Raw genomic sequence first — 14,275 nt, forward strand, 5'->3', positions numbered from 1 at the left:
AAAGGTCCAACAGTTAATGCAAGAGGGCACACAATGAGGCTTACAACCGGTACACCTGAAAACCATACTGAAGCCAGACAGGGCTGCCCCAGGGACCATATGTCAAGGAACAGAACTCTTTGTCGCACCTGTTTCCACCAAAAATGTCCTTAGTCGAACCGTGCAACTCCACTGTGACATAAGGACCACACTGGTCTATAGGTATCTGAACTGGCCCCTCTCACTGTCCCTGGCTGTCCTAGCTATAGGACATACCTGTTGCCTCATCCATACTGTAATCATCATGATAATATTGGCCATCAAGAGGGTCATCAAAATAATTATTATCAGAACAGCCTTGGAAGACCGTAACATTCTGAGCTCTCTCTGGCCCATGATCTCTCCCATCAGAACTGCATCCTCTAGGAGCTGCAACTTTCTGGAAAAGGACAGGGCACTGGCTAGACCAGTGACCCTCCTACTTGCAATAGGCACACTGATTCAGCCCCAAAGGTGTTGTTGTAGGCTGTCTACTGGTGCGTGGAAGCTGTCTGGAAGGACCACCCCGTCCCCTATTATTTCCTCTAAATGCTTGCTGCAACAACACTTTTGTCATTACACCCTTGTGCTTCTTATCAGTCCTATCCTTTTCCTCCTGATCTCGATGTTTATAGTACTGGGCCATGTTAAAAATAACAGAGGGTGAAGAAGTGGACCAAGTGCTCTCAGGAGCCTGTAAGGGAGTCACAGTTTCAGGTAGAAGGTTCGAAACAAATCTGTCAACAAACACCCGCACTCCTCCTTCAACGGACATATCCTGCTCACTATAGTCCAAAAAACTGTCTTCAAACTGAGTAAAGAAATCAGACACACTTTCATCCTTCTTATGTTGACAAGCCGTCAATTTGTCCCAGCTTACCCTCTTAGGTGGAATAGGGGAGTGCATATATGTAATAATACGACCTGGCAACCCACGTATCTCAGCTCAGGGTTTATCACCAGGCTTCCTTTCCTGATCCCATACCTTAATCACATCCCACGTACCTCCCAACTCTGCAATAGGATCTTAAGTGTGTACTTGTCTCCAAACATCAACAAGAACGAGGAGATCAAAGAACATCTCAATATCAGCAAGAGTCATTACAGTAGACTAGACGGCCTCCGTTTATTCTTTATAATAAGCTGTAGGATTCTTCCTAGGATCAGGTATATGAGCCTTAAGAGCAAGAACTTCACTCCGTAACATTCCCAAATACCTGACCTGGCTCCAAATCACTAGCATATATGCGATCTCTAATATCAAATAAAATTTGAGCTGCTTCTTTCCCAATATGTTGTTGCCAAAGACTAATCAATGTGGCAGACATATGCTCAAGGGCATGTTGCTGTAGAAAGGGTTCAAAATCTTGCATGATTTCCCAAATATCCTCTACACTAAAAATTGCATTGCGAGTCCACCTCGCGGCCTGGCCAGCTATTGCTTGTTTCTCTTCATCCCCCACCCCAGAACGCACTAGTGGACCTATTTGCACCTTAAATTTCATGTAGTCTCTGTCCTCAAACCCTCGTACTGGGGTCTCAACATGCAAAGGTATCAGAGGATGAAAAACCATAAAAGGAGAAACAGCAGAAGTGTCAGGGACAATCGTGGCTGGTGCCTGCACCGGAGGAGAAGAGACAGAAGTTGAAACAACAGATGTGCTAGGGGTTACAGTTGCTAAAGATGGCGAGGACAAAAAAGGAGCAGGGGGTGCAGTAGCCAAAGCTGTCGAAACAACAGCCGTAGATACTGGTACAGCCGAAGAAGACGCAGAGGCTGTTGTAACTGTAAGGAAACACAGGGTATATCCTCTGTGGGGCATAAGGGGGTGGGGGTCGAGTATCTAACAACTCTTCTACAAAGGTATCATCCTCTTCCTTGGTCAAATAAGATTTATCAATATACAACTGAAATCTCCTATCTTCACATTCAATTCCAGACTCTTTATCATATGCCACAACTTTCTGTGTCAATGTTTGCATTTTCCCTTGCCGTGCATCTCTTTCTATTTTTAACCGTCTCTGTCTAGCCTACTCCTGCCAAATTCTGAGAGAATCAAACATAGACTGTCTACTACTTTTCTTGAATAATTGCTCCTGTAAAAACCCAATTTTTTGTTCATCAAAAGTGCCTGTCAACAGCCACTGCAACTCTGCAGTGTCCCTTGTATATTTGTGCCATAATGTACTAAACATAATAGGGCCAAGACCATGTTTTACATACATATCAAAATTAGGACTGCCTTCAGGAGGCGCCGGCTGAGCCTCTTCCAATCGAGCACCTGCAAAACGACAACATCAGGAATACAAAATCTTACTAAAGCTCAGCATTTTAAAAGGAAAACAAGTTTGTTACTTTTACTGGGCAAATAGTTACAAACACTGTTAGCAAAGACAGTCCTCAGACCGTACCAAACTCAAACCACAATGGTATCATATCCACAAAGAACCAAAACAAACTCACCTAATATCAGTAGCACAAACAAACCAATTCTCCACTGCCGACTCTTCAGACCAAATGGTCAGATTGAAGGGTTTTGCTGTACAGGGCTCCAGTACCTGTCGGTATGACCACTGGGCGAGGCGATGTCCTCAGATTCGCCCCTCATCTGCGGAAAGAGGATGGATCAATCACCCGAAGTAGTTCCAACTGAAGGAAGTGGCCCAATTAGAGTAACTAATGACCACCTCTCAGCCTTCCATACCAAATGAGGAGTCGGTCAGGCAGTGGAGAATACAAACCAACAACTGTTTATTAGATAGACTCAGAGTGGAGCCCAGTCTGCCCAGTCACTTACCCCCACATGCATCATTGTAGGATTTTGCACTTCCTAAATTGCGAAAATTAAGGAATCGCAATTTAGGAATTGCAAAATCCTATGCATCAAGAAATCCTAAAAGTTTTTAGGATTTCTTAATTTTCGGAAATTGCGATTCCTTAATTGCAAATCGCAATTAAGGAATGGCATTACATTGATTCCTATGGGCCTAGAGGCCCATAGGAATCAATGCCGTTTTGCATTTTTTTTTTTTGCACTCGCAATTTGTTGATGCATTGCAAGGGTGCAGGGGGGGTCCAAAGGACCCCCCCTGCACCCCTGAAATGTATTTTAAAGTGCATGTTTCACACTGTAGCATGAAAGTTTTAAAAATGCATTTTTTTGCTTTTTTAAAGATTTTCGCAAATTAACACGAGGTTCAACCTTGTGTTAATTTGCACTTCCTATTTCAAAATTCACTATTTTTTAAAAATGGATGCATTGCATTTAAGGAATCGCACAAATGCGATTCCTTAAATGCATTCGCATTTTTAAGAAATGCAAAAAATAGCGAATTTTGAAACTCTGTTTCATGCATCCCAAAAACTTATTTAGAAAGCGCAAACGGCCTGTTGGAAAGGCGACCCCAGGGGAGGCAGAAGATGTCTGACTGCCCGCCCCGAGACTCACCTCTCTCTATGGAATAGGCCGAGCGCCGTAGGGAGGCCTCCTTGGCGAGGCTCCTCTCCTACAATCGTACCAGCTGAGCAATCACACTACTACAGACGGACACCACACGACGGAATATTCACAAGTATCTTTATATAAGAAATGAAGGCACGTTCTTAGCAGATTAGCAGGCAGGGATCGAGGGATCCATAAAGTCGTGGTTTCGGGAATAATGGGGTAGCGGGACAGTCTTGGCACCAACTAGTGCGTGGATAGTTCAAGGGGTCAGGCCGCGACAGCGTCAGCAGGGCCTCGAAGGTGGTTCAGCTTTGGTCAGGCCGCGACAGCGTCAGCAGGGCCTCGAAGAAGGTTCAGCTCGGTCAGGCCGCGACAGCGTCAGCTGGGCCTCGAAGGTGGTTCAGCTTGGTCAGGCCGCGACAGCGTCAGCAGGGCCTCGAAGGTGGTTCAGCTTGGTCAGGCCGCGACAGCGTCAGCAGGGCCTCGAAGATGGTTCAGCTCGGTCAGGCCGCGACAGCGTCAGCAGGGCCTCGAAGATGGTTCAGCTCGGTCAGGCCGCGACAGCGTCAGCAGGGCCTCGAAGATGGTTCAGCGTGGTCAGGCCGCGACAGCGTCAGCAGGGCCTCGAGGTTCCAGGTTCCAGGTGCAAGAGTTCTCATCAGGATCAGCTGCGACGAGGTCAGCAGGGCTTCGACTCCAAGATACAACTGGAGTCCTAATCCAGGGCTGGCCCAGATATAGGACTGAAGTCCTTTGATGTCCGGACCCTCGCGCCTGGGGGGTCAGAGGGGCCGGGTTGAAGGTGTCCAGACACCCAGCAGAGGGGTGGAGCCAGGGCCCAGGGAGGCTGGAGGGCGATCGATACCAGGTGCCCGGGGATGGCTGGAGGCCCATCGAAACTCCCCTCCTCCGGGATCCGCCAAGTGGCCACTCTACCACCTGGGAGGATCTTGGTGCCTCGATGTCGGGGCTTCGCTGGGGCCGGGGCCAGGAATGGCTGCGGCCACGTGCTCGGGACGTGATGGGCCCAAAATGGGGTCGGGCCGGAAATGGTGGCCTGGCATGGTCGCCAGACCGGCAGTGTTGGTGAGCAGGGTCCGCTGGGGTCCCTGGGGGGGAGAGCCGTGGGTTGCCCGGGGGCTGCTCTCGTCGATGGTTCGTGTTCAGGGGGGTCGACGGAGGCCGATGTCGTCCCGGGCCCGCCATGCGGGAGGGGTAGGACCACGCCACGAGGCCGGGTCCAACACACGTCCCTTCCAGCTGAAGGCGGGGAGAGTCACCCATCTTCCTGGGTATTCTCCTCGTCGAGGCGGAAGAAGCGGGACAGGCCGTCAGCGTTGGCGTGGTCGTTGCCAGGGCGATGCTCCACAGTGAAGTCCATCCCTTGGAGGGAGATGGACCATCGCAGCAGCTTTGGGTTTTCGCCACGCATCTGCATCAGCCACCGCAGGGGCCGGAGGTCAGTCTGGACCCGGAAGTGGGTGCCGAAGAGGTAGGGCCTGAGTTTCTTGAGGGCCCACACGACGGCGAAGGCCTCTCTCTCAATGGTGCTCCATCGCTGCTCTCTGGCCAGCAGCCGCCGGCTGATGAAGGCCACAGGATGGTCAATCCCCTTGGGGTCAATCTGAGATAGGACCGCCCCAATGCCGTGCTCCGAGGCGTCGGTCTGGACTATGAACTCCCGGCTGTAGTCAGGGGCTTGGAGCACAGGGGCGGTGCACATGGCTGTTTTCAAAGTCTCGAAGGCCACCTGACACGGGGGTGTCCATGGTACTTTCTGTGGCCGGTTCTTCGAGGTCAGTTCAGTGAGGGGACCCACAATGCTCCCATAGTTCTTTATGAAGCGCCGATAATATCCAGTGAGCCCCAGGAAGGCTCGGACGGCTGTCTAGCTGACCGGGGGCTCCCAGGCCACGATGGCGTCAATCTTGGGTTGGAGGGGAGCCACGTGGCCGCTCCCCACTTGGTGTCCCAGGTAGGTCACGGACCCTTGAGCTATTTGGCACTTGCTGGCCTTTATTGTTAGTCCGGCCCGTCGGAGGGCCGTCAGGACCTCCCAGAGGTGCTTCAGGTGCTCGGCCCAGTGGAGGCTGTACACTGCAATGTCGTCTAGATAGGCGGCGCTGAATTCTTCTAGCCCCGCCAGCACTTTGTTCACCAGTCTCTGGAAAGTTGCTGGGGCGTTTTTCATGCCGAAGGGCATCACCTTGAATTGGAAGTGGCCATCGGGTGTGGAGAAGGCCGATCGCTCCTGGGCGCCAGGGGTGAGGCCGATCTGCCAGTACCCTGCTGTGAGGTCGAAAGTACTGAGGTACTTGGCGGCTCCCAGGCGGTCGATTAGTTCATCGGCCCGGGGGATGGGATGTGCGTCGGTTCTGGTAACAGCATTTAGTCCCCGGTAGTCGACACAAAACCTGAGTTCTGGAGGGGTGCCAGGTGCGGCAGCTTTGGGGACCAGGACAACTGGGCTGGCCCAGGGACTGTCGGAGGGTTCGACCACCCCCAGGGCCAGCATTTTGGTAACTTCTGTCTGGATGCAGGCCCGAACTCGGTCGGGAACTCGGTAGGCCCGGTGTCGCACTGGCTGGCTGTCCCCGGTGTCGACATCGTGGACACACCACTGGGTAACCCCGGGGGTGAGGGAGAACAGGTCCGTAAATTGCCCCAACAGCTCTTGGCAGTCTCGGCGCTGTGCGGGGGTCAGGTCAGAGGAGAGAGAGATTCCCTCGACAGAGCCGTCTTTCTCAGCGCACCATAGGAGGTCGGGCAGGGGCTCGGAGTCGTCTTCGGCCCCATCATCGGTAGCTAGCAGCAGGCTCAGTTCTGTGCGGGCAAAATGAGGCTTGAGCCGGTTGGCGTGCAGAACCCGGAGGGGGTTTCGGGGTGACTCCATGTCCACGAGATAGGTGACGGGGCTCTTGCGCTCGATCACTTTGAAGGGGCCCGACCATTTGTCCTGGAGGGCACAAGGTTCGACCGGGGACATGACCCAGACCTGCTGGCCCGGCTCGAACTCGATGGATGAAGAGTTCTGGTCATACCAGCGTTTCATGTCTTCCTGACTGGCCTCAAGGTTGGCCTCGGCAAGGGCCCGGAACTTCCGAGTCTGGCTTCGGAGGGTCAGGAGGTACCGGTAGACATCCGGCGGTGCGTCTTGGACTGTAGTTTCCCAGCCTTCTTTGACCAGGCTGAGGGGACCTCGGACAGGGTGCCCGTACAAGAGTTCGAAGGGGCTGAACCCCAGGGATTTCTGTGGTACCTCCCGATAGGCGAACAGGAAGCAGGGCAGCAGGACGTCCCATTTGCGGCGGAGGGGTTCTTCTAGGCCCTGGATAATCCCCTTGAGTGTTCGGTTAAACCGCTCCACAAGTCCATTCCCTTGGGGGTGATATGGGGTGGTGAACTTATATGTGACCCCGCACTGTTGCCACAGGGACCGCATATACTTTGATATAAAGTTTGTGCCCCGATCGCTCACGACTTCTCGGGGGAACCCCACTCTGGAGAAGATCCCCATCAGTGCTTGGCCCACCACGGGAGCCGTTATGGTTCGTAGGGGGATGGCTTCGGGATAGCGGGTGGCATGGTCCACCAGGACGAGGATGAAGCGATGCCCTTGCGAGGTTCGGGGGTCCAGGGGCCCCACGATGTCGATCCCCACTCGCTCGAAGGGAGTGGCCACCACTGGAAAGGGTTGGAGCGGGGCCTTCACCTTCCCCCCGCTCTTTCCGCTGGCTTGGCATGTCGGGCAGGTGCGGCAGTGGTTATGCACATCGTTGCGCATTTTCGGCCAGTAGAAATGGGTTACCAGGCGGCTGTAAGTTTTGTCCTGTCCCAGGTTCCCGGCGAGGGGCACATCGTGTGCCAGGTTCAAGAGGAAGTCTCTGAATCGTAGGGGGACCACCAACACTCGGCTGGCCCCCAGCTCGGCAATTTTCTGTACACTGTATAGGAGGCCGTGGTCCCAGTATACCCAGTGGGACCCCGAGGTGTCCCCGGCAGCTTGGGCTGTGGCTTGCTGTCGGGTCCCCTCGAGGGAGGGGCAGGCCTTCTGTTCTTGCTGGAATTGTTCTCGGGTGGGACCACCCTCCTGGCGCCATTGGGCTAGTTCTGGTATGTCGCTGAGTTTGGCGCTGCCTTCTCGTCATGCTCCGATGGCTTGGGCTCGGATTCTTCATTGACTGCGGGCGGTGGGGGCGCGGGCCACTCCGGCTCTTCAGTCGGGGTGGCCTCGGTTGCCGCCGGGACCCGGGCAGTCATAGATCGGGTCGTAGCGCAGACCCACTCTGGTAGTCCCATCTAAGGGTGGGCGGGCAACTTTGCTACGCCCACGAAGTGGGCGTAGTGTTGCCTACTTCGCCCTTTGCAAAGTAGGCGAAGCAGGCAACACTACGCCCACTTTGTGCATAGTGTGCAATGCGCATGCGCATGCCGGCCGCGCATGCGCATTAGCATCCAGGACGCGCGCGCCGGTGGCGCAATGACGAGCGGGAGCCCTGGGGACGCGGCAGGACAAGGTAAGAGGTTTTATAATTATTTCATAAATTATTGTAAGCATTTAGGGAGGGCGGGAGGGAGGCGGGTGGCGCGTAGTGGGGCTACGCGAAGTGCGTGGGTGGGCGTAGTGTTTTGCCCACTTTGCGTAGCTTCACGAAGCCCCACTACGCCCACTACGCCCACCCTTAGTCCCATCATTCCTAGATGTTCTCTCCGCTCGACTTGGGCCCAAGGAGAGCTCTCGAGGTCGTTTCCGAGGAGGCAGTCCACGGGGGCGTCGTCCCGGACGGTCACCTTGAGGGTACCCGACACCCCCCCCCACTCGAAGGGGATTCGGGCCATCTGACACAGGGTCTCGGAGTTGTCGGCGGCCCTCACGGGGCATCGCACGTTGGGTATGATTTGTTCGGGGGTCACCAAGTGGCAGCGGACGGCCGTCACACTGGCTCCCGTGTCTCGGAGGGCTTCAGTCCGTCGTCCATTGATGTGGACCCACTGACGGTATTTTTGAGTGTTGCTCGGTAGAGGGGCTTGGGGGACCATGCCTCTTTCGCCCAGGCAAGCTAGGGCCATGGCGGCCGGTTCATACTCAGTCTGATCTTCATCGTAGACCTCTTCGCTCTCTTCTCCCCCTTCCCCCAGGGCTGCAGCAGCGAACTGGCGGGTCGGAGGCCCGGTGGTGCCGGGGCGCTGGTTCATGGGGCAGAGGGGGTCACTGGCATAGTGACCGGGCCGCTGGCATCTGTGGCAAGTAATGTTCGGGCGGGGCCCCGGCCGTGCCGGAGGGGGTCCTCTTCTGGTCAGGGTTGGCGAAAGTTTATTCTGGGGGGACCCCCGAGGCGGGCTCCGGCCCGGGGCCGACGGGAAGTCCCGGCTCCTGTTCTGGCCTCCTCCGCCGCCACGCTGGCGGGGGTGCCCCTGGCCGTTCCGTCCCGTTTCTCCTATCGGGGTCCGGGGGACCCGGGTGCTCACCCATCGATCCGCCTCGACGGCGAGTTTTCGGGGCTCGGTCAGCTTGCTGTCGAGGAGATGCTGTCTGAGCTCGACAAAGCAGTTGTTGGAGAGGTGCTCCCAAACGATGAGGTCGAACAGCTGCTCGTAGGTGGACACTTTGCTGCCCTTTATCCATCCTTCCAGGGCCCTGCTATATCTCGGGGGTGAGGCCATACCGGGTGAGCAGGGCGTCCTTCATGTGGTCATAGGAGGACATCACTTCTTCGGCCAGCTCGAGCAGGGTATCTCTCCCTTTGCTGACAAATCTCCCCCATAAGCCGGCACCCCAATCTTTTCGCGGGATGCGGTGCGCGGTCATGGCAACTTCATACGCCTTGAACCATTGCTGGATATCGTCATTCTTGTAGTATTCCTTGACAATATCTTTGAGAATGTGGACCTTCGGGTCGGCAGGAGGTGGAGGGTCCCGGGTTATCGCGGCGCCAGCCTCTTCGGTCTTGGCCTTGATCTCTAGTTCTTTGAGGCCACGCTCGTGTTCGTACGTGAGCTTTTTTTCTTCCAATTCCCTTTGCCTCCGCCTCTCTTCCAGATCTCCTTCTAATCGTAGTTGCTCAATGGCCATTTTCTTTTCTGCTAATTGAAGTTCTCCATCCAGCCGGAGTCGGGCGAGCTCTAGTTCATGGAGCCGACTCCTCTCTCGCTCCCGGGCGTCTTCGTGGGAGAGGCCCGGTTCTCAGTTGGCGGTTCTTTCTTCCACTGGGGCTATGACCGTACTCAGGGGTACTTCTAGGATAATGTCATCGTTAGCCTGGGGTGGGGTCGCTCCCGTCTCCACCCACGTTTGCAGCGCGTCTTTGAAATTGTCTTTTGTGCTTAGTCCGGTGGTAGCGATACCCAGGGTTTTGCAGAACTGTTTGAGTTCTTTATGGGTGTACTCCTCTAATCATTCCTTCTGGAATTCTGTGGTTGTTCCGGTTTCCTTAGTAGTCATCGTGGTTGTGGGTCTCTGTTAGTAGTGGAGAATTACTCGCTGTACGATTTGCGCGGGCTCGGATCCCACCGCTGCCACCAATGTTGGAAAGGCGACCCCAGGGGAGGCAGAAGATGTCTGACTGCCCGCCCCGAGACTCACCTCTCTCTATGGAATAGGCCGAGCGCCGTAGGGAGGCCTCCTTGGCGAGGCTCCTCTCCTACAATCGTACCAGCTGAGCAATCACACTACTACAGACGGACACCACACGACGGAATATTCACAAGTATCTTTATATAAGAAATGAAGGCACGTTCTTAGCAGGTTAGCAGGCAGGGATCGAGGGATCCATAAAGTCGTGGTTTCGGGAATAATGGGGTAGCGGGACAGTCTTGGCACCAACTAGTGCGTGGATAGTTCAAGGGGTCAGGCCGCGACAGCGTCAGCAGGGCCTCGAAGGTGGTTCAGCTTTGGTCAGGCCGCGACAGCGTCAGCAGGGCCTCGAAGATGGTTCAGCTCGGTCAGACCACGACAGCGTCAGCAGGGCCTCGAAGGTGGTTCAGCTTGGTCAGGCCGCGACAGCGTCAGCAGGGCCTCGAAGGTGGTTCAGCTTGGTCAGGCCGCGACAGCGTCAGCAGGGCCTCGAAGATAGTTCAGCTCGGTCAGGCCGCGACAGCGTCAGCAGGGCCTCGAAGATGGTTCAGCTCGGTCAGGCCGCGACAGCGTCAGCAGGGCCTCGAAGATGGTACAGCGTGGTCAGGCCGCGACAGCGTCAGCAGGGCCTCGAGGTTCCAGGTTCCAGGTGCAAGAGTTCTCATCAGGATCAGCCGCGACGAGGTCAGCAGGGCTTCGACTCCAAGATACAACTGGAGTCCTAATCCAGGGCTGGCCCAGATATAGGACTGGAGTACTTTGATGTCCGGACCCTCGCGCCTGGGGGGTCAGAGGGGCCGGGATGAAGGTGTCCAGACACCCAGCAGGGGGGTGGAGCCAGGGCCCAGGGAGGCTGGAGGGCGAACGATACCAGGCGCCCGGGGATGGCTGGAGGCCCATCGAAACTCCCCTCCTCCGGGATCCGCCAAGTGGCCACTCTACCACCTGGGAGGATCTTGGTGCCTCGATGTCAGGGCTTCGCTGGGGCCGGGGCCAGGGATGGCTGCGGCCACGTGCTCGGGACGTGATGGGCCCAAGATGGGGTCGGGCCGGAAATGGTGGCCTGGCATGGTCGCCAGACCGGCAGTGTTGGTGAGCAGGGTCCGCTGGGGTCCCAGGGGGGGAGAGCCGTGGGTTGCCCGGGGGCTGCTCTCGTCGATGGTTCGTGTTCAGGGGGGTCGACGGCGGGTCGACGGAGGCCGATGTCGTCCCGGGCCCGCCATGCGGGAGGGGTAGGACCACGCCACGAGGCCGGGTCCAACACGGCCGAATTTACCGATTCGCACCGTTTGCACTTCCTAAATAGGTTGATGCATGTGCCCATAAGAGTGCTCCAGAGGGACTGAAATCGACAATCATAAAGATACATTATGTACGTTTCATAACTGAGCTAAAACACCCCCTTAGTGGAATTTTCCAGGCTGGCGCAACTAGCCAATGGAAAACAAAGAAAAACAGTCTCAGAGCTCATATCTTACACAAAGTTGCGAAGTCCAAGGTTGTTCCAGTCAGGCCTGTCACAAGACAAGTGGGAGAGGGCCTCTATCTAGTGCAAAAGGTATGCACTAATAGGAACAGTACATTCATTAGGTGAACAGATCTACATGGCAAAAAAGAAACTCAAACTGAAGCATTTCTCGGAATTACACTAGATAGGTTTTGATCAACCTAAAATGGCGCCTGCAAAGGAAATGGCTCAGCAAATGCTAACTTGCACAGGGCAATACACAAACATTAACATTTCTAGTTTAACAGCCCTGGCACTGCAGAGGACAGCCTATTGTTCAGCTGTGAACATTGAGCTAGAGCAGAATGCCTTCACTCACTGTCACATAAGCCAATAGCTGAACTGTGCTGAACCTCTGCTTTATGCTGTATGCTCTGATGGGAGGAAACAAAACTTGAATAACACTACATCAAAACAGTGGCTGAAGAGAGCTGACTGAAAGCCATTAAAAATATGTATATGTAGTACATATATCTAACACACATAAAGGTACCTATACAAATCAAACTAATGGGCACCCTTTCACACAAACACCAATGCACCCAGGCAACAGGCATACATACACATCATCTGAGCTGCAATGAGGGGCTTTATCACAGTCAACACCATCAGCCACACATGGTTTGACCTACAGTTAGGAAGCTGCTTAAAGGTGCACTGCCTGGCAGACCATGTCCGCTTTAAATGAGGGTGCCAATGAAAACAAGAAAATAAAGGGACATAATTAATATAGGAATAAAACATGAGAAACAGTGATTTGAAACTTTGGATGCACTCAGAGGAGCTCTGCCTGAGAGGCAGTGTTTTGTGTATTCTATATTCTCGAAGGATGCGGTCTCTCAGAATGCTTGAGAGGGGTCTGAGATCACAGGATGAGGCTGGCATAAGTATTCTTCACCAGTGGAAGGGAATGCATGCCAACTAACACTTCAATAATGAAAAAACAGTACACAGACGTCCTGAGTGCTTGCACTCAAGGGGCCTCAGTTACAAGAAGTGATGCAATGCGGCATTAGCAATGCATGAAAATGAGTTACAAATCGCATCGTCATTTTAAAACACCATGGATGCACCATATTTACAGTATGGCACACCATGGCGTAAGCTTCAGGCTGCGCGCCCAAAAATTATTCTGGTGTGAGCATTACGGCGCAGTGAAAACTGCTATATCAGCCGCAAAAGTGTTGTACGCAGCCGCAGCCCATGCAGGTAAGAACGGTGGGTCCAGGTTTTTTTTTGGGGGGGGGGGGGTGGTATTTGACAGACGACCACCAGGGAAAATTAAATAAATAATTAATTTTCCCTTGTTGTCATCTGTCCAAATCCACCCACCCGGCCCTACTGCCCTTACCTGCATGGGCCACTGCTGGTTGTAAGTCAGATTTGAGTCACATTATGTGCCCCAAAACCACCTTAGCATCTCTTTTCTGTGCATGTAATGTGTAATAAAGTTTTAAAAATGAAACAAAATGTAAAAAATAATGGCACACTTCACAGAAGGCAGCCCATGAGTGGATGTATGATGTTACATGCATCCATTGTAACGCATACCTTTACCACACATGTGTTACAACGCAAATTCCTTTACAACACACTCCTTTACCATTCAATAACAATATACACCCATTACAACGCATTTTTTACAACGCACTACCATTACAACGGAACTTTTACAACGCAAATACTATTACAACGCATTTATTTACAACGCATGTTTTTACAACGCAGGTACTTTTACAACGCATACCATTACAACGTAAGTATTGGTAAGTATATAATTATATTTAAAATGTTATATGTTAGGTTTTTTTTAAAGGGGTATTTTTAGGGTTCAGGGTCAGTTTTGGGTTTTTGGGTAAAGGGGTATTTTTAGGGTTAAGGGTCAGTTTTGGGTTTTTGGGTAAAGGGGTATTTTTAGGGTTCAGGGTCAGTTTTGGGTTTTTGGGTAAAGGGGTATTTTTAGGGTTCAGGGTCAGTTTTCAGTTTTTGGGTAAAGGGGTATTTTTAGGGTTTAGGGTCAGTTTTCAGTTTTTGGGTAAAGGGGTATTTTTAGGGTTCAGGGTCAGTTTTCAGTTTTTGGGTAAAGGGGTATTTTTAGGGTTCAGGGACAGTTTTGGGTTTTTGGGTAAAGGGGTATTTTTAGGGTTCAGGGTCAGTTTTCAGTTTTTGGGTAAAGGGGTATTTTTAGGGTTCAGGGTCAGTTTTCAGTTTTTGGGTAAAGGGGTATTTTTAGGGTTCAGGGTCAGTTTTCAGTTTTTGGGTAAAGGGGTATTTTTAGGGTTTAGGGTCAGTTTTCAGTTTTTGGGTAAAGGGGTATTTTTAGGGTTCAGGGTCAGTTTTCAGTTTTTGGGTAAAGGGGTATTTTTAGGGTTCAGGGTCAGTTTTGGGTTTTTGGGTAAAGGGGTATTTTTTGGGTTCAGGGTCAGTTTTGGGTTTTTGGGTAAAGGGGTACAGGGTAAAAATAAAATAAAATTAAATTTAAATTAAATTAATTAAATGAAATTAAATTAAATTAAATTAAATTAAATACAATTACATTAAATTATATTAATTTTAAATAATATAAAATTAAAAAAATTATATATACTTACCAATACTTACGTTGTAATGGTATGCGTTGTAAAGGTACCTGCGTTGTAAAAAAATGCGTTGTAAATACATGCGTTGTAATAGTATTTGCGTTGTAAAAGTCCCGTTGTAACGGTATGCGTTGTAAAAGTATGCGTTTTA

This window comes from Lissotriton helveticus, chromosome 5_1 (assembly GCF_964261635.1).
Source record: "Lissotriton helveticus chromosome 5_1, aLisHel1.1, whole genome shotgun sequence".
NCBI lineage: Eukaryota > Metazoa > Chordata > Amphibia > Caudata > Salamandridae > Lissotriton > Lissotriton helveticus.